At 41.2% G+C, this 24,285-nt stretch overlaps 1 protein-coding gene across 5 annotated transcripts in view; it reads left to right on the top strand.

The window, feature by feature from the left end:
* TBL1X (transducin beta like 1 X-linked) overlaps positions 1–24,285 on the top strand; it is a 339,461-nt gene that overhangs the window by 197,077 nt on the left and 118,099 nt on the right. The window lies entirely within an intron of this gene.

Genomic DNA, 24,285 nt, shown 5'->3' with positions numbered 1-24,285 from the left:
TATTTGGGCATAAGCTTTCGTGGGCTAGAACCCACTTCATCAGATGCATGAAGTAAAAAATACAGGTGCAGGTTAGACTGACCTAATACTTGGTAAAGCACCCCCATCCTTTCATGTATTTACACCTGCTCCTGTATTTTTTACTTCATACATCTGATGAAGTGGGTTTTAGCCCACGAAAGCTTATGCCCAAATAAATTTGTTAGTCTCTAAGGTGCCACAAGGACTCCTCGTTTTTTTTATAGAAGAATTCACATCTCATGGTCAAGTTAGAAAAGCTAGGAACTAGTTTCAAATTATTGCAGAAGGTTTTATTCTAATCTTCTCCCCCCCCCCACATCTCTGATTCAAGCCAGATTCAAAGTAATGCGTATTTATTGCTGTCTTGTTGGTGTTCCCTTATTGTGACCACAGGTTAAAGGCTTAGTAAGGCTGCAAGCCAGTATAATTTACCTGAATATCCTGAATGCTCTAAATACTTCCATGCTGAGTGTTTGCCTCAGATACTGGAACATGTGAAGAACTGGAAGTTAGGAAATAATGGAATGAGAAGTGGCTGTTGGTTGCCATTACAATGAAATGAAAGATTTAAGTCTTTGAATTGAACTTGACTTTCACTCTCTCTCTGTCTCCTTGCATGTGAGCATGCACTTTCAGATACATAGGAAAATACAATAAAAAAAATCAGCCTTGTACTCTGAGATTCCCTTTTACACCTGCTTGACACAGTCTGGTTTGTGCTACAGTTGTCTGAGCATAACTTCCTTTCTATGTGATGCTGGTTAATGGCCATGCTAAGGCTGGGACTGTAGGAACAACTGTGGGTTTTTAAAAATATTTCACTGGAATGAAGTAGAATTTACAGAGTCAGCAACTGAAATCTAAGGAACTGTAGCCATTTAAGTGTAAAATGTAAGGATTGTTAAATAATAATTTAAATGGATTCTGTCAGCTGGCCTTTTCTTTAAATGGCATAGTTTTAGACATCAGTGCATTGAGAATATATAGGTAATCAGTCAGGTTGTACCTCAGAGATCATTGCATGCTTTGGGTATGTTCTAAGGCAAAAAGTCAAGTGACCACAATCATATAAATAAAGCAGTGGTCCCCCAGAAATGCAAGGCTCCAAGGCCAGATTTTCAAAGGGGCAGAAGTTTACATATGCAATCATACACCTAATTTTCATAGATAGGTACCACTACCTCACATGTAAATTGGATATTTGCACATCCAAATAACCATTTGAACATCTAACTAGTAAATATCTGGCAAAATTTCCAGTTTTCAGATAATTTGGTAATTACCTCTGCAATTTAAGTATGGAATTGTGTAAACATGTTTGTACTATCCTGGGGCTTATGTCGTTTTGAAAACTATATGAATCCACTTGCAGGTTGGGTTGCCAATTTTGACTGGACATCTGCCTGGAGGTTCTATCACATAATGTAATATTTAATTAAAGATTAATCTTTAATTTCTGGAGACTCCAGGACAATCCTGGAGGCTTGGCAACCCTAGTTGCAGGGCTTGTGCCCTAGTGCCTTATTAATGTTCTGAAAAGAATAATCAGAAATGAAGGGAAATTGGTACATGTTTAGCTAATGTCATTTAGACAGGCAAAATCACAGACACTCAAACAAAATATTGCATCACAAAACTAACCAAAATATGTTACCAGGAATTGTTTCAGCTGCTGAAGGTGTGCATTGATAGCCCTATAAAACATATCCTGGTGTGTCTCTCAGCTGTTGTGATTCACGTCTTTTAATTTAATTTTTTCATTAACATGTTATTAAAATTAGAGTAAACAGAGTGTGGCCTTAAGGAAAACGATTCACAGTGAAGAATTTGAAAATGCTAGAACAGAGGGTAAGCATTTTTTCTTTTAAACTGAGAACACAAGTAGCTCGCTTTTCAACACAGGAATATCAATTGTAGAGACATCGTGAATATACGGTAGGAATCATCTGTTTTCTAAAACAAGCTGTGAAAAGCAAATGTATTTTGGTGTGGGGTTTGTTTTTTGCTAATGTGTTTTAGTTTAGCACAAGATAAAAATGGCAGCCACATCAGAGAATCCATCTTTACTCTCCTTATTGTTATGGGCTTGGTGCAATGCCATTCTAACATATAATGAAAGTGCCAGAGGCCAGGCTGCTGACATATACCTAGATGTGGGTTTTGTTTCTTTGTGGTTTGCACATGAGTTCATACACTGTGCTCAGTGGTGCTTCTATCTCTTTTTTGCACATTTTTTAAGTTGTGGAATCTAGTGCAGATAGGTTCCAGCAAGAAAGTTTGTTTGTTTTTAAAGCTCATTCACTATAAAAAGTTGGGAACAACTTTGGGTTGCCACCAGCCTCATGTTGCAGGAGAAATGTTCTTCTGTTGTTCAAATATAAAATAAGCCTGCTGTGCCCCCATGCAACTCAGGGTTTTGTGTGAATTTTAGCACTTAAAAAGCTTAGCATTTTACAAAAACTGCCTCTCTCAACCTGCTTATGAGTTAGGCAAGTGATATTCATACCATTTTACAGATGGGGAAGCATCACATTAGAACAGTTCAGTGTCTTTGGCAAAAGCCATAGAATGAATTGGTGTTAACACTGGGATTAGAATGCAGGAATGTCTTGCTTGTGGGGCAGTTCACTAGATCCGGCCATCTCTCCTACTGCTGAGTGCCTCTGTTCATCCTTTATTTTCAGCCACATTGGCTTCTCTGAGGGTACATCTACACTACGGGACTATTCCGAATTTGTATAAACTGGTTTTGTAAAACAGATTTTATAAAATCGAGTGCGCGCGGCCACACTAAGCACATTAATTCGGTGGTGTGCGTCCGCGGTCCGAGGCTAGCGTCGATTTCTGGAGCGTTGCACTGTGGGTAGCTATTCCCTAGCTATCCCATAGTTCCCGCAGCCTCCCCCGCCCCTTGCAATTTCCGGGTTGAGATCCCAGTGCCTGATGGGGCAAAAATCATTGTCGCGGGTGGTTCTGGGTAAATGTCGTCAGTCACTCCTTCCTCCGGGAAAGCAACGGCAGACAAGCATTTCGCGGGCTTTTTTTCCCTGGATTGCCCTGGCAGATGCCATAGCATGGCAATCATGGAGCCTGTTTTGCCTTTTTGTGACTGTCACCGTATGTGTGCTAGATGCCGCTGACAGAGAGCGATTCAGCAGCGCTACACAGCAGCATGCTTTTGCTTTTGCATGACAGCAGAGATGGTTACCAACCATACTGTACCATCTACCAATCCATAAATTGGTAAAAAGATGATCATGGTTACCAGTCCTTTTGCACTGCGCCATCTGTTTGCTGTCATAAGTGCCCCTGGCTGCTCTTAGCCAGGGGCGCAAAAGCCAAAATTGGGAATGACTCCCTGAGTCAATCCCTCCTTTATGGTATCATAAACAGAATCATCAGTCCTGCCTAGAATATGGGCAAGTGTACTAAGAACCACTGTATCATAGAACCAGAGAGCACAGCTGCTCTGTGTCAGATCCTGCAGGAATGATGAGCTGTATGCTATTCACAGGGGTGCTCCTTGCAACAACTCCACCTGTTGATTCCGTTCTTCTTCCCACAGCCTTCCTGGGCTACCATAGCAGTGTCCCCCCACTTGTGTGATGAAGTAATAAAGAATGCAGGAATAAGACACAGTGACTTGTTAGTGAGAAATGAGTGGAAGGCAGCCTCCAGCTGCTATGATAGTCCAGACAGGACAGTAAGAAGTGTGGAGAGAGGAGCCCAACATCCCTCTGCTAGTCCAGGGGCAATTGAATCTTTCTTTACACATGAAGGGTGGGGGCTGATGAAGCTCAGCCCCCTGTTGCTATGATGAAGACGGTTATCAACCATACTGCAACTGCACCATCTACCATGAAAAATTAGGTGCACTTGACATTGGGGGGACCTGACAGATGCTAGTCGGCATGGTTACCAGTCCTTTTGCACTGCACCACGTGCCAAAAAGCTCATGATGATGAGGACGGGTACCAGTCCCGTTTTGCACCATCAGCCACCCATGGCAGGGGGGAGCAAGGATGTTGGTGTTGAGTGCTGCAGCAGCATCGCGTCTATCTGCAGCATTCAGTAAAGATAGGATGACATGTTAAATAGTCACGAGAGGATTTTTTCCCTTTTACTTCTGGGGTGGGTGGGGGGGGGTACATTGCCGAGCTATGCCCTGAACCACCATGGACACTGTTTGTTTGACCCTAGAGGCACTTGGAGCTCAGCCAAGAATGCAAATGCTTTTCGGAGACTGCAGGAACTGTGGGATAGCTTGAGTCCTCCAGTCCATGAGCGTCCATTTGATTCTTTGGCTTTCCGTTACGCTTGTCACGCTGCAGTGCGCTGAGTCCCTGCTATGGCATCTGTCTGGAGAATTTTTAAAAATGATTCTGAATTTCGTCTTCTATAACGGAGCGCTGATAGAACGGATTTGCCTGCCCTTACTGCGATCACATCCGCATGGTCCATGCTGGGCAAACAGGAAATATTCAAAAGTTCGCGGGGCTTTTCCTGTCTACCTGACCACTGCATCCGAATTCAGATTGCTGTCCAGAGTGGTCAGTGGTGCACTGTGGGATAGCTCCCGGAGGCCAATACCGTCGATTTGCGGCCACACTAACCCTAATCCGATATGGCAATTCCGATACTAGCGCTACTCCTCTCGTTAGGGAGGAGTACAGAAACCGGTTTAAAGAGCCCTTTATATCGATATAAAGGGCCTCTTGGTGTGGACGGGTGCAGCGTTAAATCGGTTTTATGCTCCTAAAACCGGTTTAAACGCGTAGTGTAGACCAGGCCTGAGAGAATGTAGTTGAGCTCAGGTAGCTGGCTAGGGGGTTCCTATGGCTTGGTTAAGCAAGGCAGCAAAGTGTTTCATACCTGGAGTAAATGGTGGATATTTCAACTAGCTCATTAAATGGAGAAGCTGATTTTGTGGGACACCGAAAGCTCCACTAGGTGTTTTATAGTAACGCATACAATCTTGTGATTAATATGCTGAATCTGTTGTATTACACATGTTTGTGTTTGCATCTTGTATGTATGATTTTCCTGTATTCAAACCTGCTAACACAAACCAGTGTTTCCCATGGGAGTGGGTACCTGTTGGATCACTCACTTAGGGCGTGCAGGTCATTATAGACAGTGCTTAATAATGACATACTGCCTTACCTGGCCCACGTTTCCATGTGTAACAATTTATTCATAGTGGGACAAGAGTCTACAGTTGGATTATTCAGTGTTGACGGGTGACAAGTCATAGCAGAAAGAGTCACAGTGAGCCTTATGGGGAGAGTCAAATGTTAGTGTACTGAATGCCAATTAAAGGCTGTCTGCCACATTTGTTATTGAAGAGGTGAACTTTATTTTGACTTTTTGTTTAGGTTCAGTGACCTATTACCCAATGTAATTGTTTTTCTCATTATACTTAAAGCAGCTAAGTAAATAAGATGTACCAATTGCAAGGCATCTGTGTCCTCACTCAGGTTTGTTAGAATAGGATGAGTTGCTGCTGTAAACTTAATTCTTTGTTGCTTTCACACATCAGTATTGATTAATAGGTATTTGGTTAGGATGACAAAGATGTAACCACCATCTCTCCCTAAAATGATTAAACATAACAATGCAGGTCAGTCACTAAATCCCCAACAGACTGACTGACTTTTTTTTACAAGAAACTGACACTGGCCCACACCTCTGTGAGCAGATTTGTGGTTTCACAAGCAATGGGTGGGAATGGAAAGGTGCAAGATAAAATCTTTATTTATTCTTTTTTTTTTTAAACAAAATAGCTTCAGAACTATATTGTATTTTTTGTTGTTGTTGCCTGTAAGTAATGTCATGTTCATGATAATGCTCTCTAAATGCACAGACCTGGTTTCTTCTATGTATAAATTTGATCTCATGATAATAATAAGATACTCAAAGCTGTGTATTTTAGTGTGATGATTATTGCCTTTTTTGAATAATTAAAGTTACTCAGCCTTTGGCCTTATGCCTTTGTGGCATGCCATAGGTGGTGAGTAAATTGCCTACAAATGAACTGGCTGTCATGTCTTATTGCTTAATTTGTTCAATGGGGTAAATTAGGATGACCAGATGTCCCGGTTTTATAGGGACAGTCCTGATTTTTGGGTCTTTTTTTTTTTAATAAAGGCTCCTATTACTCCCCACCCCCACCCCGATTTTTCACACTTGCTGTCTGGTCACCCTAGGGTAAATATACTATCATAGTAATATACACCATGCAGTGAATAAGCATTATACAGGGACAGAATCCCAGCCTTGCAAAGCCATTTCCAATGCTGAGTCATTCACCTCTCACAGAAAGTAATAAATACCCAAATTAATATCCACTGAAACTATGGTATGCTTTTGCTCTGAAGAACTTTGCAGAATGATTGGCTGTCTCAATGGATTGTTATTACGATACAGATTCCTTTACTGCCGGGTCAGGGGTTTGCATGTGGCCTAAGTTGCTAGTGCATTGAAAGACATTGTCATCTGATGACTGCACGGTTGCATATGTTAATTGTGAGGAATAGGTGTAGGACAGTTGGTGGACAGATGTGCACATCATGAAAAACACCAGTGAAATGGGAACTTACTCGTCACCCTTAATGGTAGTGCCAGCAGACAGTGCATTTTCCCTTGGCATCTGTTATTACAGTATAATTTTTTATGATGGTCTATTTTTAATCTGTGATATTTACAAAAAATTATGCTAGTTCCTCTCTTGTAACCAAGATTCCCCTCCTCCCCATCCAGAAGTAGTTCAGTACATTCAGTAATGTCATTTTGTATAGCTGAGCGGACCAGCAAAGGCACAGGAAGAAGCAAGTCTTTCTTCATTTAACTTCTCCATAACTTTATACATCCAAAGTATTTATTACAACAATTTTATCTCTAGCTTCAAGTGGCAAAGAAATTACTCAGTCACCCCAGTTTATGTTGATAGAACCTCTTAATAAAATTACCCAGCCATATGACAGAAACCTTAATAGATTATTCTTCTTATAATGTTTTGTATTACATTACAATATATTACACTATGTTATCTGGTGCTGTATTGTAGAATGAATAAAGCTACAGTTTCTGATGGGATAGAATTATATTATTTATGGCCCAGAGGGTGGTAGGATCTTTAATGAGAAAGTACACTAATATATCTTGCTGTGTTCAATAACATTGAAATGTATTTGTAAGTCTTGCATCTCTTGTGATTTCTGTTCATGATAGATTCACTCTTACTAAGACAGGAAATTTGTGTTACCTTTCTTTATTGTCAGAATAGCAAAATATAGTACTTAGCATCTGTTGGTGTCCAGACTTGTACTAATAGAACTTGAACTATGAATGAACAAGATGCTATTAAGAAAGTAGGAGCAGAGGTTAGTAGCTACTTAAATTGAGCGCTAGCACTGATCACACTTCAGAACTCTGAACTCAGCACGCTTTTTGGTTGTTCTCATTTTATAACATCAACTCGTAAAAGTTTTGATTCTTCTAAAAGGTTAGTAGGACCAGAGGCAGAAAAGCATATGGCAAAATTTTAAGTTTTTGCAGTGTTGTGAATCTAATATTACATCCTGTTTGCACCTTAACCTCTGTTTGTGTACTCAGCCTTTTTGTCTTTGGCACACATATTATGGTCATATCAACTTGCTTCAAAATAAGTGGACAAAATTGCCAGTTTGCAGTGTATTTGGGGGTTCATTTCCCTCTTCTTTAGGAATAGCAATCAGATGGCTCTGAACTAGTGTATTTTATTTGTAGGATCTTACACGGGTATCTTTAATATCCCATATTTGTAGCCACTATAGACCAAGTAAGTTTATTCACACCTTCAAAATAAAAATAGAAGCCTTGCAAAATATTAAAGCAAAACCAAACCAAACCAATGCATTTTAAGCTGTAAAAGGAAGCGCTAAAAAGAAACTGACAGGTCCAGAGTGTTATAAGACCAGAACACCTAGGAGTATATTTCTAGTATGAGAGGCAATTTCTGACAAGGAACTGAGCACAATTCTGGGTGTCAGGGCATCCTGAGTGTGAGTCTTAGCTCTGCCATTGACTTGCTCTGTGGCTTTGGGTAAGGTCATTACGGGTATGTCTTTACTGCAGAGTTAACCTGTGCTCTTATGTGGTTGTTGTCCCGTAACGTAGTTTCCATCCACACACACAGACCTATTGTTTCGGGTAAAGCCTAAGTGCTGCTTTACCTCTCCACTTTGCAGGCTAATCCACTTGCATCCTGATAGTTCTCCAGCACCTTCTTATAATAATTCCCCCCCTCTTTCTCCTGTGTCCAGAGAGACAAACAAGTTATCCCACAATTCACTAGGGCTCACTAGCTCAGCTGACTGAAACACTAAGCACTCTGGGATATGACCCCAGAAATCTTAACATCTTGCACAAGTGAATGCAGCTCCAATGTGGACCCAGTAACTTGAATATGGCTTTGCAGTTTGGCTGCTTGCACCCAAGCTAGGCTAACCTGGGGATTGATCACCCAAGTTAACTCATCAGTGAAGACATACCATACGACTCAATATCTCCAGCTACAAACTGTGAATACCACGACTAACTCTGGTTTCACAATAGCATTATTAAAGTGATAGATAAGTACTATGTATTATTGATAAAGCATCCACAATGTTCCCCCATGATATGGATGACTTAGTCAATTTATTTTTTTGACATTAGGTCAAATGCTGGCATGTGAAATGCGCTGGCATAGAAGAGTGTTGCTTTATTCATTTTTGTTATTTATCATTTTCACTGTTATTTATTTACTGGCTTGCAGTGCTCTGTGAAAAATGGGCTGGAGGGGAAATGGCAGCATGGAAAGGAAATAATTCTTCTTCGAGTAGTGTCTCATGGGTGCTGCATTTCAGGAGCGCGTTCACCTCTTGAGCTCTTGATTGGAGAACTTCAGTTAACAGTGTCCACTCAGCCTACGTATGCACCCTGTGCCTCCTTGTGTGGGATACTGAGGCTGTATAGGGAAGCACAGGCAAACTGCCCTCTGTTTCCTTCTCAATTGCCTTGGCCTGAGATGGAGCTCTAGCTTGTCTAGGCTGAGCGTGCCTCAGCTTTTCTAATATTTCATAGTGGTTAAGATAGTTCTTACAGTTAGTTGCTAGTATAGTTATAGCTATAGTTCGTTAGTGAAGTAGTGAGAGGATTGGTTTGCTCCTCTCCCAGACACAGCTCTGATAAGGCCTTGGGTACCTTCTACCAGCAAGGAGGGCAAGCATAGATACTTGGCACTGGTAATGTCAAGTTTAGCCCAGCTGTGGTACCCATCCATTCGGCACCAAGCAAGCAACAGCAGCAGACACCACCGACATCTACTTTGATACACCCACCATCAGTGGTATCTTCGGTGATTGTAGCCTCGGCTACTGTGTCTGTACCAATCCCCTATTTGATAGCACAGGCATTTAGATATATTAAGGACCTCTCAATAAAAAATTAACTGAAGTCCTTGCTCCTCATGGGAACCGAGCATCTCTCAGTATCAAGACCCCAGTCTCTGGACTACCACAGGCCTCTCCACCATTTTCTGTGTGGGTTCCTCCTCTGGATTAGATGGAGGAGAGAGAAGGAGACTTCCAGTCAGTCTCCTCTATTTTTGTTCAGGGTTCTCCAGCATATCCCTTCAGGAACCCATTCTCTGAAGGGCAAAGGAAAGATGGGGCTCCGTTATTAAGGTTGGTGGAACCAACCCTGCATGCCACTTTGACTTCCCTATGGGCCTCACAATGGTCACACTGGGCTGCCGACCAACAACAATTTACTCTCACAGCATAGGGAGGCCAGAGTTGTACAGCCCTCTTCTTCCCTCCCCAACCAATCTCCCGTCCTCACCCTCACCCTACAGGAGGAGATGTTTGAGGAACAAGAAGCTAAGGTAGATAAGGAGGCCACCCCATAAACACCTATTTCATCCTCATCTCCAGAAAAGGTAGTTATGCCTCCACCACAAGCTATGGCCGATGAGTTTCAGCAATTTCAAGACCTAATAAAGAGGGTAGCGCACACTCTTCAGATTCCTTTCAAAGAGGTCAAGGATTCACAACACAAACTGCTGGATATCTTGCAGTCAGGGTGGCGTTACCCTGTGTGCCAAACACCTGCCACTATTCCATTTGTGTAAATGTGCAGATAAGTATTATGTTCCTCTAAAGAGTCTGACTTTTTGTTCTCCCACCTAACTCCCTGGTGGTGGATCGATAAATGAATGAGGTAGGCAGCATTTCTCTAAGTCAGCGGTTCTCAAACTTTTGTACTGGTGACCCCTTTCACACAGCAAGCCTCTGTGTGCGACGCCTCCCGTATAAATTAAAAACACATTTTTACATATTTAACACCATTATAAATGCTGGAGGCAAAGTGGGGTTTGGGGTGGAGACTGACAGCTCACGACCCCCCATGTAATAACCTTATGACCCCCGAGGGGCCCTGACCCCCAGTGTGAGAACCCCTGCTCTAAGTGAACTGCATATGAAAAGGACCAGAAAGACTGGATCTCTTTGGGAGAAAGGCCTGTTCATCAGTAACCCTACAGTTCAGGATCACAAATTATCCGGCAGTCACTGTCAAATACTATTTTACCGATTATAGCAGATTCACAACTGTTGTTGACCAGTGGCCACAAAAACATAGGGAGGAATTCCAGTCCATCATCTCAGAGGGACAATTGGTGGCCAGAACTGCTCTTCAAGCTTCCTTAGATGCCGGGGACACTGCTGTCAGATCCATCTCGATAGTGGTGGTTATGCACAGGGCACCATGGCTGCACCTCTCAGGGTTTCTGAGAGAAATACGGAACACTGTGGAAAATCTTTCCTTGCATGGTTGTAAACTGTTCTCAAAAAACAGGGTTGAGTGCTCACATGCTTTAAAGGATCTAGGGGCATTCCCTGGGCATATCTACACTTACAAATAAGAAAATGTTTAGTAGGTCACAGACTGCCCAGAGATTGTGTCCTGCTCAGTTTTCTGGATTTCATAGAAACACAAAACCCCCAGAAAGAGAGACCGATTTCAGAGAAAGAGAGCTGCCCAACTGCCCTCCATGACCACCCAGCCATTCTCAAAGCAACAGTTCTGATGGGGGGTTGAATCTTCCTGCCCCCTGTGGATTTACGGCTGCACCCATTAGACCATCTTTGAAGACTGACTTGTCAATTTCCAGCATGCTTAGAGGCAGATCACTACAGACAGATGGGTCATAGAGGTCATAACATTAGACTACACCATACATTTTACCTGTCTCCCTCCCTTCCACTCCCCTTTCCTGTCCCTCTTAAAGGACTCCTCTCATGAGTTTCTTTAGAGACAAGAAGTGAACTCTCTCCTTTGACTAGGAGCAATAGAGCCAGTTCCTCCTCCTCACAAGGGCAAGGAATTTTACTCAAAGTATTTCCTTGTTCCAAAGAGGGACAGAGGGGTGGAGAGCAATCTTAGATCTAAGACTTCTAAACAAGTTTGTAAAGTCTCATAAGTTCAGAATGGTGACTCTGGCAGCTATAATTCCTTCACTAGATAATGGGGATTGGTTCTCAACCCTCAACCAACAAGATGCCATTTCCATATAACCATACACCTATCACGCAAGACATACATATGCTTCACTATATGCCAGGATCATTTCCAATACTGAGTGCTTCCCTTCAGCCTTTCCCCAGCTCCAAGGGTGTTCTCAAAAGTCCTGACAATAGTGGGTGCTGACCTCTATAAGAAGAAGCAATCCTAGTCTTTATATATCTCAATGACTGGCTACTCAAGGACTGTTCTTACGAAGCAGTGCCATCTTCCACCCAGACGGCCCTTGTTCTGTTCCAGGAGTTGGGTCGACACCTGAATGTAAACCAGTTCACACTAACCCCTGTACAGAGAATACAGTTCATAGAGGCAAATTTGGACTCGTTGACAGCCAGAGGCTACTTTCCCACCCTTTGACCACCCTGACCCCTATCCACCTCCTGCCCCTGACCACCCCCCCAAACTCCCTTGCCCTCTATCCAACCCCCTCCCCCCCGCCTTGCTCGCTGCCCCCTTACCGCTCTGCCTGGTACACCAGTGGGTGTACCCCAGGGTGGTAGCACAGTAATCCAGCTAATAGGCAACATCTGTGGCATAACTGAAGAATGTACCAGTATCTGAAATGTGTAGGGCTGCTACATGGCTTCAGTACATGTGTTTTCAAATCATTATACCCTGATCCATGTTGTCAGATCTGGCAGTGCTACAGCCATGCCTCCCAGAGCACTGGGACAGGCAGCCATGCCCCCGGCTGGAGCCAGCCACCCCACCGCGCAGCACAGAGCACTGTGTCAGGCCATGGCTCTGCAGCTGCACTGCCCGGCAAGAGCTCACACCCCACCACCCAGAGCATTGCACTGGTGGCACAGTGAGCTGAGGCTGTGGGGATGGGGAGACAGCAAGGGAGGGGCCGGGGGCTAGCCTCCCAGGCCAGGAGGTCAGGGGCTGTGCAGGCTGGATTTGGCCCACAGGCCGTAGTTTGCCCACCTCTGGTCTAGGTTTATTAAGGGCTTGGGGGAACTGTATCCAAATTAGGAACCCTCCCCTGAACTGGGATCTAAACCTGTTACTCAGTTACTTCATGAAACTTTATTCGAACCAGTGGCAAACTGTTCTCTGTTGCATTTATCTATGAAGGTGGCCTTTTTTTTAGTAGCCATCTTATTAGCCCATAGAGTTGGGGAGATGGCAAATTCCCCCATTTATGGAGTTCTTTAAGGACAAGGTCTCTTCATTTCCATACCCTAAATTCTTACCTAAGGTTCTGAGTTCCACCTTAATCAATTCATCCCTCTACCAGTGTTTTGCCTGAACCCTACAGGAGTTCTCTGTAGGAGTTCAGTTTACATAGCCTGGATATTAGAAGAGCATAAGCCTTCTACTTAAATAGGACCAAGCAATTTAGGAAGTTATCTAGGCTCTTCTTTTCCTTTGCAAATAGATCCATGGGGTCCTGAGTCTTTACTCAGAGACAATCGAGATTGTATCTGGATGTATTATCGCTTATTATGATCCTGCGGGTGTCCACCCCCAGGGTGGTAGCACAGTAATCCAGCTAATAGGCAACATCTGTGGCATAACTGAAGAATGTACCAGTATCTGAAATGTGTAGGGCTGCTACATGTCTTCAGTACATGTGTTTTCAAATCATTATACCCTGATCCATGTTGTCAGATCTGACACTGCACTTTGCTTGTCTTCGTTTCTGGCCTATGTTCTGAAGTGCTCTCCTCCATCTTGAGATATTGGGAACGGGAAATTTGCCGGCTGAGAGCAACCTGGAGGGCAGCAAATGGTCAGTGATGATAGAATGTCTTGAATCCTGGGAATGTTATTTTGATTCTAAGCTGTTAATGTTCTGAAGACAGCTAATAGAAAAGATTTCCTTATTATTACCCGTTTAGATACCAATATTTGTATTTTTCTTTGTCTAGGCCTATCCCATATAAATTTAATTACAAAATCCTTCATTAAAATAAATAAGGTTGGGCCACAAAGCAGTTTTGCCTTGAGGCTGCAGAGGTTTCCTTATCTCACCCTGCCGTGTCTAGGTAGTGCAAAACATATGGTTCACCTTAGGGGGAGTCTCCAGCCACTGAGATACCTTGCGTACCATATGTCCTGCAATAAGTGACGGTGGGATGAAAAGGTGAACTGAGGACAGCCATGCGACCGTCATTCAAATTTGTTGGTGGCTGCAGTGTCCGTCTGTATCTTCTCCTCAACTCCTCTCTTTGTAGACATTAAAGCATTAAAATATGACATTATGGGGGGCATTATAACTGCTTATTCATATTATTATTTATTATTGCTGCTGCTGCTGCTATCTATTCTGCAGTAGTGCCTAGGAACCCTCAATTTGGACCAGGGCCCCATTGTGCTAGGCATTGTACAAACAGAGCAAAAAGACAGGCCCGGCCCCAATGAGTTTACAAACAAGACAAGATACAATGCAGGTCTCAGTTAAACTTCCCACTACTGCCCCGGTGATAAATTTTAATTTTTGATGCCTGTGCTACAAGGCCTCTACCTGGCTTAATAAGAAAACACTGAACATAATCACTCGTAAATGGGTAACTTGCCCAAATAAGTTCAAGAGCTGGAGCAATAAAACAGTATCATCTCACCCTCAACCAAAAAGCCGCATGACAAAAACAAACCAAAGCAGAGACAAAAACAGAGCTCCCAACTGTTCTCTTAGTTGTCACTGACGCTATGTCACTGACGCTACACTACAAGATAGGGGTATGATTCCTCTCCCAGTGTGCATGGAGATGTGGCTGGCTGAGCTGTGTTGAGTACAAACCTCCCTGAAACCAGTATGTACTAGCCGCCACTGCTGCTCCCCGTGCCACTGCACTGCTATTTATACTTGTGCTAGCTCAATGAAATCTGGGTGCGAGTACTTGTATGCAAGCTGGGGTATTACACCCCTAGTGTAGACAGAGCCTATTGGTGTGATTCCCATTCTGACATTAATGACCCGTTGCCACCAGTGGCAATATCTCCTGTTAATGTAATGGAAGCCACTCCTTTGTAACAAAAAGCCAAAATGTTCCAGTATGAGAGAAAGATGCTACTTCCTGTAATAAAGAAAAATACAGAGACAGATCGCTTTCTTCATGAAAAATCAGTTCTGACTTGTTTTACTTTCTGAATTTTCGGAGATACGGCATGGCTGCCCCCCTGGAGACACCAAAGCCGTGTTTCAGAGAACCCACAGCTTCTGCTAAAGTGAACAGTAGCTGTGAGTGCCCAGCCCCTGCATAAATCAGGCTTTAAGTGTCAAGTTGAGATCCACAAATGACTGGAGAGTTTTGAAAATTTAGGATTAAGTAACTTGCATAAGGGTGCTGCGGTCTGATAAACCAGAGAATCATAAAAATGTAGGTCTGGAGGGGACCATGAGAAGTCATCAAGTCTAGCCCGCCTGTTCTGAAGCAGGGCCAAGTAAACCTAGACCATCCTTGACAGCTGTTTGTCCAACCAGTTCTTAAAAACCTCCAATGATGGGGATTCCACAAGCTCCCTTGGAAGCCTGTTCCAGAGCTTAGCTAGCCTTATAGTTAGAAAGTTTTTCCTAACACTGAACCTAAATCTCCCTTGCTGCAGATTAAGTCAATTACCTTTTGTCCTACCTTCAGTGGACGTGGAGAACAATTGATCACCATCCTCTTTATAAACAGCCCTTAATACATATGAGGACAGTTATCAGGTTCCCCCCTCAGTCTTCTTTTCCCAACACTAAACTTGCCCAGTGTTTTTTAACCTTTCATTATAGGTCAGGTTTTCTAAACCTTTTATCATTATTGTTGTTCTCTTCTGGACTCTCTCCAATTCGTCCATATCTTTCCTAAAGTGTGGGATCCAGAATTGGACACAGTACTCCAGCTGAGGCCCACCAGTGCCACATAGATCCAGATAATTACCTCCAGTGTCTTACATACAACACTTCTGTTAATACACCCCAACCTGATAATAACCTTGTCTGTACCTGCCTCATATTATTGACTTATATTCAATTTGTGATCCACTCTAACCCCCAGATTGTAGTTGTGTGTTTGATTTTTTCCTTCCTAAATGAAGTACTTTGCATTTATCTTTACTGAATTTCATCTTGCTGAATTCATCCTAATTCTCCAATTTGTCACAGTTGTTTTGAAATCTAATCCTGCCTCCAAAGTGCTTGCAACCCCTCCAAGCTTGGTCCTATCCACACATTTTAGAAGTGTGCTCTCCACTCCATTATGCAAGGAATTAATGAAAATAATAAATAGTACCGGACCCAGGACTGGCCCCCTGTGCAACCCCATTAGATGTGCCCTTCCAATTTGATAGTGAACCAGGTGTGCCCCCCATTTAATAGTATTTTAATCTAGACCACATTTCCCCAGTTTGCTTATTAGAATGTCATGCAAGATTGTGTTAAAAGCCATACTAAAATCAAGATACATCATGTTTACTGCTTCTCTCTTATCCACTAGGCCTTAAGATAGTAAAGTAGGAACTGAGAGACCTAGGTTCTGATACTGATCCTGACAGTCTAGGTAAATTGCTTAATTTCTGAATTTTACTTCTCCATCTGTAAAATAGGCATAATACTTAGTGAACATTAATTAAGGTTGGTGCAGCATAATGAAAAGGTAAATCTATATCAAAGTATTATAATTAGGTGCCATAAAAGTGTTGGAGGAGCAGAGAAAAGCAACATACAAAGGACAACAAGCATTCCTTCCTTTCCTGCTCCTAAACCCATATTACTTATCTCTTTGCTGGAATGCTGCCATTTGTACAGAGAAACAGAATTAGCGATCCACAGGAGATCTCTATGTTTCATCCTGGAGTAGCAACAAGTGAAGTTGATAGTAGCTTAATTCTTCATTTCCACAATTTCTAATGTTTGTTGGGTTTTGTAACTTTAATGTTGAATTTCCTCGCTCTTCATCTTTGGTGTTCTTTTTTTTTTTTTTTTAAATTAAGCTCTAACATTTTTAATAGACCTTTAATAGGTTTAATAGGTTTTTCCCCTATTGATACACGTTTTACAGTCTTAACTACACCCAATCATAGTGTTTCAAAAGAGAGTTTATAAAATATACCTGGGTTAAATAATTTAAATAACCAGTTACCTCTACTTGGTTTCTCACTGTTCTTTGGATCTGTGTTCCTTAGCTAAAGTAGAGACTGGAGAGTTATTGTAAATTTGAGTTTTGTTAGCCAAAATAACACTCAAAGCAGATAAGAAACTACAGAAAACAAAATAAAGATGGTTAGAGGATAGTATTTACAATGTCAAAATTGAACTCAACCTTGGAAGTTACACAATTACCCAGAGATAATCAGTTCAATTAAGTCTAAGGCTTATTCCAGTCTTGTTATAAAGGCAAATTTCCCCGGTTATCTACTAGTCTAGACAGGTGATTTTGGTATCCACATGAAAGTAAGGATCCTTAAATATAGATCCTTATTTATCTCAAGTCAGGCGTATCTGCCAGTAGAGTTAAGGGCTTGCCCAAGTCAGTTCAACCAAACAGTTGGCCAGAATTTAGAAAAAGTTACTTAATTATCAAAAATGTCAGTTCAGCTCAAAGTTACTGTGCCCAGATGATAATTGCAGCCAAAGTATTTCCATTTATCCATGCACAAGACTATCCCAGATTAAACCCAATATATAACATGTGGTAATAATCTTGGAGCTATTCTAATTTCTCTAGAATTTCACCAGTACTGTAAACTCTTATGCCACTTTAAGCAAAGGTTCAATAGTGGTAAAATCTTTAGCTTACAAGCCAGTTCAGAATTTCTTCCTCTTTGTCTAAGAAGCTGTAAATTCTCTTGACCATAAAATTGGTGTGATTGTAGGTTGAACTCTTTGAAACATTCAAGGTTTCTTGCAGCCGACATTTGCTACAGGTAAACACAGATTCCTGTCAAGAATGGTATGAGACTTAGGCCTGGGCTACACTAGCAGGGGGGTTCGAACTAAGATACACAACTTCAGCTACACTATTCACATAGCTGAAGTCGAAGTATCTTAATTCGACTTACCTGGCCGTCCTCACGGCAGCGAGTCGACTGCCACAGCTCTCCCGTCGACTTGGCTTCCTCCTCCTGCCGAGGTGGAGAACAGGCATCAATTAGCAGATCGATTTATCGCGTCCAGACGAGACGCGATAAATCGATTCCCGATTCATCGAACACTACCCGCAGATCCAGCGGGTAGTATAGACATACCCTAAGTGTAATGAGTTTCTCCAGCCTCAGTACTCTTGACAGAGTTAGTGATTCAGCATAATTTCTATATCTTGGCAACTAAGACTAATTTTTTAGTGAAATGCAAGTACGTACCATACATTTTCGACGTTGTGTGTTTTAACTCAGGTATGTACTTACTGAAAAGCATTTAACTTAACCAAGTTATCACTCCCGTATCTTTATTCCAAATATATAGGCAAAAGCTTATAAAATAGAAAAGAAAAAGCTGCAAGTAGGTTAATTCAAAACTTAGCAAGAATTTGTGGTTAAGCCTAGCTAGGTAGCTGCTGTAACAGTTACTCAACCCACATTTGTGTGTGAAACACAGAACGGCATCCGCTGTTTGATGTTTTAAAGATTTAGGCCTCAGTTATCCCAAGAATTCTGACCTATATTGAGGTGGTTTATAACACTCTAATAAGCTGCATATTTTCTGTGTTGTCACTACAATCGGTAGGAATATAACTTTTTCTATAAACATATAGGTTCAATCCCACACTAATGTTGGGAAATTTTCTTCTCTCAATGTAAAAGTTAGGTTTTGAAGTAAACGTTACTGAAAAAGTATTCTGGTTGCATGCATAAGGCAGACCATTTCCGATAAAAGCTTTGAGGTACCACCAGTCTATTCATTTGTGGTTATGAACACCTTTTTCAATTTTGCAATATGCATCTACTTAGCAACTGTACAGTAGCTACTATAAATTTGATGTGTGATCCAGACAGCAGGCTTCATTGCATAGATAGTTCCTCTTCTTTCCTTACTTTTGTGCTCCATTTATTTCTGGTTTTTAAAGGATTTTGAGTGGAGCTCTAGCAATAAAGCGGCCCTATATTTTGTTGTTGGTTTAAAATAAAGGGCGTGGGGGGAATCTGTTGAGTTAGGAATTATGTACAAATACTCGAAAGATATTTCATTGATCTCAGGAAGAAATTAATGAATTCCATTCAGAAGTAGGACACAGAAACACAATGTATTCAGATTCCTCCTACTGTGTTAGAATGAAGGTAGTGTTAGAATGTATTGCCCAAGACAGCATTCCACATCTGTAAGCAGATAACCATGAATTGTTTTGTTCACAAGGATTGTATGTGGAAGCAACTTTGTCATCTTTGAAATTTCAAGCTGTATCTCAAATTGGGTCATGCCATTTAGTCTAAATTAATCTCACTGTCTCTTAAGAAGTGGTTGGGGGAGGGGTTGGAACAAAGAGTTTCACATGAAAGCACCTGAAACTGAGATTTCTGCTACTGTATTTACACAAGGAAATCTCATAGTATTTAATGCCCTAGATTGTACTTTACCTCACCAGCTAAATACCTATGAACGTTTTTATTATTGTTTAACAGACGTATCGGAGCATAAGCTTTCGTGGGTGAATACCAACTTTGTCAGACACATGTCACCCACGAAAGCTTATGCTCCAATACACCTGTTAGTCTATAAGGTGCCATGGGACCCTTTGTTGCTTTTTACCGATCCAGACTAACATGGTTACCCCTCTGATACTTTATTATTGTTATTGTTGAGGGAAGAGAGGGAGAAATTCCTTGTCACACCCTGGCATAAAACCAAATCCAGTACTGTCATAATAGTCGCCACTTGTTAGCTGCATTCCAAACTACTGGTAGGCAGTGCACACATTACTTGGAACTTGCTTCTATGACTAGGTATGTTTTTCTTGCCTTTTTGTTTTAGATTCACAAACCAGATCACTTGAAATGTACTGCTTCTGAATAATCGTATTTGAATGGCTTTTTCCTTGGTTAAGTATTTAAATATATACCTGTCTATGTGACTAATTTAAAAAATATATATATTGAATCTAAATTGATACTTTCCCTTTCACATAAAAATGAACAGTATCTAAGTGTGAGGAGAGGTATAAAACTGATTTTTTTGCTGTATTCCAGTGTTTTTTTGTGGGTGAAGTAGTGCATTTTGCCTATTATTAGCATCCTAGCTCAGCTAGCCATGTCCCCGTTTACCAAGGAATTCAGCTGGCATTGACCCAGATTATGTAAAATTTCTTACTAAGCTTTTGAGTCTATCCCAGTGCTTAGCTTGAAGTGAAGATCCATATCATTTCCTGCTGAGAGAAGCAGAACTCCATACCAGCCACAGGCTTCCCTTGTGGGTCTAGTGCCTTCCCTTTTTCGTATTGACCTAAAGCCATAATTCAAGTATTTAAAACATCCAAAGATCGTTTTCAAACTTTACCCATTTAAAAAAAAAATCTTTAATACATAACTGGACAAGGTGATTAAAAAAAATTGTAGGTTCACATTCACCTGCGTCTTTTAATAACTCCTAAGTGTTGAAATTCAGCTTCAAAATAAATGACATACTCTGAACCAATCATAGTGTAATAAGCTATTTCTTTTTGTTTCCTTGTATTGCAACATCTCTATTTTTCCATGCCAGGGGCATGGAAAAAATAATAAACAAAACAATGTTAGCACATTAGCTGGATCATGATGATTTCAAGCACAAGTTGGGTTATTGACCTAAAGTGTAATGGGCCTAATAGAAAAGCAATTGTTTAAACAATTGTGTAGCCCATTCCCTGTTCTATCCCATCTCATTCTCTTTCTCCCACCCCAATTATACAAGATCTAAATACGTTATTCTATAGCAGCTTTGCTTTTAAATCAGGAAAAATAGTTTTAAAATTCTTTTTAAAATGTATTTTAAAAATATTCTTGCTACATTCAGCAGCGCTTATATTTTTCCAAACAAAGGCACTGATCTTGCAATCTGATCCATGTAGGAAGACACTTGCAACCCGCGTAATCTCATTGACTTAAGTATGTGCAGGGGTCCACCAGAAAGGATCTGACTGCAGCATCAAGCCACAGCGAGTACGAAGAAACTACAGTCTATTTTATGCCATTGCACCTATCTGGCCAAAGATTGAAACATCTGGAGATAGTCTGACTGGATTTTCAAACAAACAAAAGTCCCAAACAAAATATCATGATATTTCTCAGAACCAGTAGTTCTTTGGTGGCACACTGTTGTCCTCCTGAAGTGCATTTGTGCTCATGGTCTGAGTATTTTTGGATTTTCACTCCTGTGTATTATACTCAAAATTGCATAACAAAAAATAATATTCAGAAAGTATTGCTTGAGAGCAATGGTAGAATCCTCTTCAGGAGAGATAACCAAGAGAACCGTATTTTGATCCACTAGAGATGTTTCATTTTGTTAAAATAGCTTAATCACTATTTATATATTTTCGCATTATTTTTAGCATCACATAATTCCATAGTATGTGTGCATTAAGTAAGTGTTTTCTGTATTGCATCTCCAACATCTGTGTGTAGCTGGCTAGTTAATCAGATATAATTATTCAGGGCTGCTGAGGAGACTATGGTATTGTGTGTTTTTTCTCCTCCCCCCAAATAATACAAATTTTCTTTAAAAAATATGCAGTAGCAAGCTGACATTTTGACTTGAGAAATATTAATAGAATAGGACCCACAGTACCAATGATTCAGTCATCTGTCAGCCTGATAAGTTCCAGTGGGGAAATGAAGCCCATAGGGCTTCCAGCTAATTATATTTAAGTTGTTTAGTACTGCTAGGAAACAGCATCCAGGCAGTCGCTGAAAGCTTTGAAGCTGTGTGCACCATTTGAGTGTATGTTCAGAAACTCATTACCCTTTTGTGCTTGTGTTGGATGGATTTTAGGAAGCTGACATGAAATAGAGAGCAGGGTATCTGAAAAGACATTTTATTTGCTTCTGATCCATTTCCTGATTCAGCAGCTGCTAGTCTGTAATGCTTTATACAATAACTACATATGAGGGAAAATGTTACTTAATTTCACCAGGTATTGGCCATACAAATCTGTTTATAATGACATGCAGCAAAACAGAACAAGTTAAGCTCCAGCCACGCCGAAGTTATAAAGGGACTGTCCATACCCAGAATCCTGAGTGGCATCAACTGTCTAAAGTGCCTAACTTCTCTGTGTCTGGTAAGTTTATTGCAACTGTTTCTGTCAAAGCCTGATCTTGCAACAGTTGTCCATCCCCTTGCAATTTCTGGATTCAAATCCTGTCATGAATGCTACGTTACCCTTTAAGACCTTTTGGAAACTACAGCTTGTGCAGAATGCAGCTGCCTGCCTGCTTGGCAGTGCTAGCTACAGGGAGCATATTACATCAGTTATCAGATGACTATGCTAGCTTCCTCTTTGTTTCCCAGTCAAGACAGAAACTGTATGGAGCTTTATAGATCAGTGTCAATAATGTGAATTGTATCTGGACACAAACTCTCGCCGAATACCGCCCACTGGTTTGTTGCAGCTGAGGTGAGCGCTCTAAAAGTCCCTCTCTACATCCAAACTTCTGTCAAAAGTAGACAGTTCTCAGTGGTGGAGCATTCTGAGGTGTGAAATTCACTTCACTTTCTGTGGGTGGCAGTCCCAGGGCTTATCTATGCACAGAAATTGCGTGGATTTAATTAACCCATTTTCCACATTGATTTTGTTAAATCAGTGCAACCTACTTGTGTGTACACTCTCTTAAATTGTTTTAATGGATGGCCGTTAAGACGCACACGAACCAATTTAAGAGTGTTCACAAAAGGAGATTGCAGCCCTTTACATCAATTTAGAAATGGATTTGATAAAATGTATACAATTTGTGTGTGTAGACTGGGACCAAGTCTTCCAATCTTTTTAATGAATGGTGCATGGTTCATCTTTTTCCTCAGGTTTTTACTTGAGGTGGGGTTCAGTGGAGAATGGGGTTTGATATTTCTGAAAGGGGAGCGTCCCTCCCTCCCCCACCAGACTTTTTATGACCATTTTGTTTCCTTTTCTTTTCTTTTATTAACTTTTGTACATGTGCCTGTAACTCTTAACAGGCCATTTTATAAGTTAAGAAATAAATCTCATGAATAGGGTTGCCACCTGCCCAGGTTTTGGCTTCTGTGTCCAGGTGCCATTTAGGGTTGCCAGGTGCTTGGGTTTTCGACTGGAAAGTCTGGTCAAAAAGGGGACCTGGCAACCCTAAATGGTACCCAAACCAAAAGTACAGTTACTGCAGGGTGGGGAGAGGTGCCGGGTCGTTAACCCATAACAACTCCAGCTAAGCCGGGGCTGTCTCCTACCTGCAGGCAAGCTCCTTGAGATGATCCAGGAAGTGACGGTGGTGGGGGTAGAGGAGCAAGGGGCGAGGTCTTGTGGGGAGCTGGGGCAGGGTCTCAGAGGTACAGTTAATAGCAATTAGAAATGTGGCAATCCTGCTTATGAATGAATACCAAGAAACAGAACTGGTTTTGGGGCTGGATTTTTTAAGCATAGAAATTAACATTTATTTTACTAACCCTGAGACTGTGAATGAAACGAATATTTGTCAGTGTATATATTTATATCTTTCTAATTAAAAAAAAAAGTTCCCCACCACTTTCAAGTTATGTGAATATAATCATTGTCCATGGTTTCTTAATTTTTTTAAAATTTTTAATTGTGTATCCTATATTTATTTATTTTTAATCTTCCTGTTGAACCAATCCTAAATTAATTGCATCAACAACAGGCAACTGCAGTTCAAAATCCTCATGGACTTTCTGTCTCATATTTTGAAATTAGCCTTATTTCCATCTTCCATTTCCTTTCTCATACTCTTCCTCCAATGGAGACCAAACTCACTCTGAGTTTTCATCCTATTTCTATTACTCCAGTTTACAAGGTCATCCAGATCTTCCTGTATGATATCTCGGTCCTTCTCTGTATTGGCAATACCTCCCTGCTTTGTGTCATCCGCAAACTTTATTAGCACATTCCCACTTTTTGTGCCAAGGTTAGTAATAAAAAGATTAAATGAGATTGGTCCCAAAACCGATCCCTGAGGAACTCCACTAGTAACCTCCCTCCAGCCTGACAGTTCACTTTTCAGTATGACCCGTTGTAGCCTCCCCTTTAACCAGTTCCTTATCCACCTTTCAATTTTCAAATGGATCCCCATCTTTTCCAATTTAACTAATAATTCCCTATGTGGAACCATTTCAAATGTCTTACTAAAATCGAGGTAAATTAGATCCACTGCATTTCCTTTGTCTAAAAACTCTGTTACCTTCTCAAAGAAGGAGATCAGGATGGTTTGGCACGATCTACCTTTTGTAAAACCATGTTGTATTTTGTCCCAATTACCATTGACCTCAATTTCCTTAACTACTTTCTCCTTCAAATTTTTTTCCAAGACCTTGCATACTACAGATGTCAAACTAACAGGCCTGTAATTACCCGGATCACTTTTTTTCCCCTTTCTTAAAAATAGGAACTATGTTAGCAATTCTCCAGTCATATGGTACAACCCCTGAGTTGACAGATTCATTAAAAAATTCTTGCTAATGGGCTTGCAATTTCATGTGTTGCTCTTTAAGAGTTTGGATGGTGAACACCTCTTTTAGCTCCTGTAGAGCTCCTGTGTAAGAGGGGTCAGATTAGGATC

This window comes from Mauremys mutica, chromosome 1 (assembly GCF_020497125.1).
Source record: "Mauremys mutica isolate MM-2020 ecotype Southern chromosome 1, ASM2049712v1, whole genome shotgun sequence".
Classification (NCBI taxonomy): Eukaryota; Metazoa; Chordata; order Testudines; family Geoemydidae; genus Mauremys; species Mauremys mutica.
This window is presented reverse-complemented; position numbering and strand designations above follow the sequence as displayed.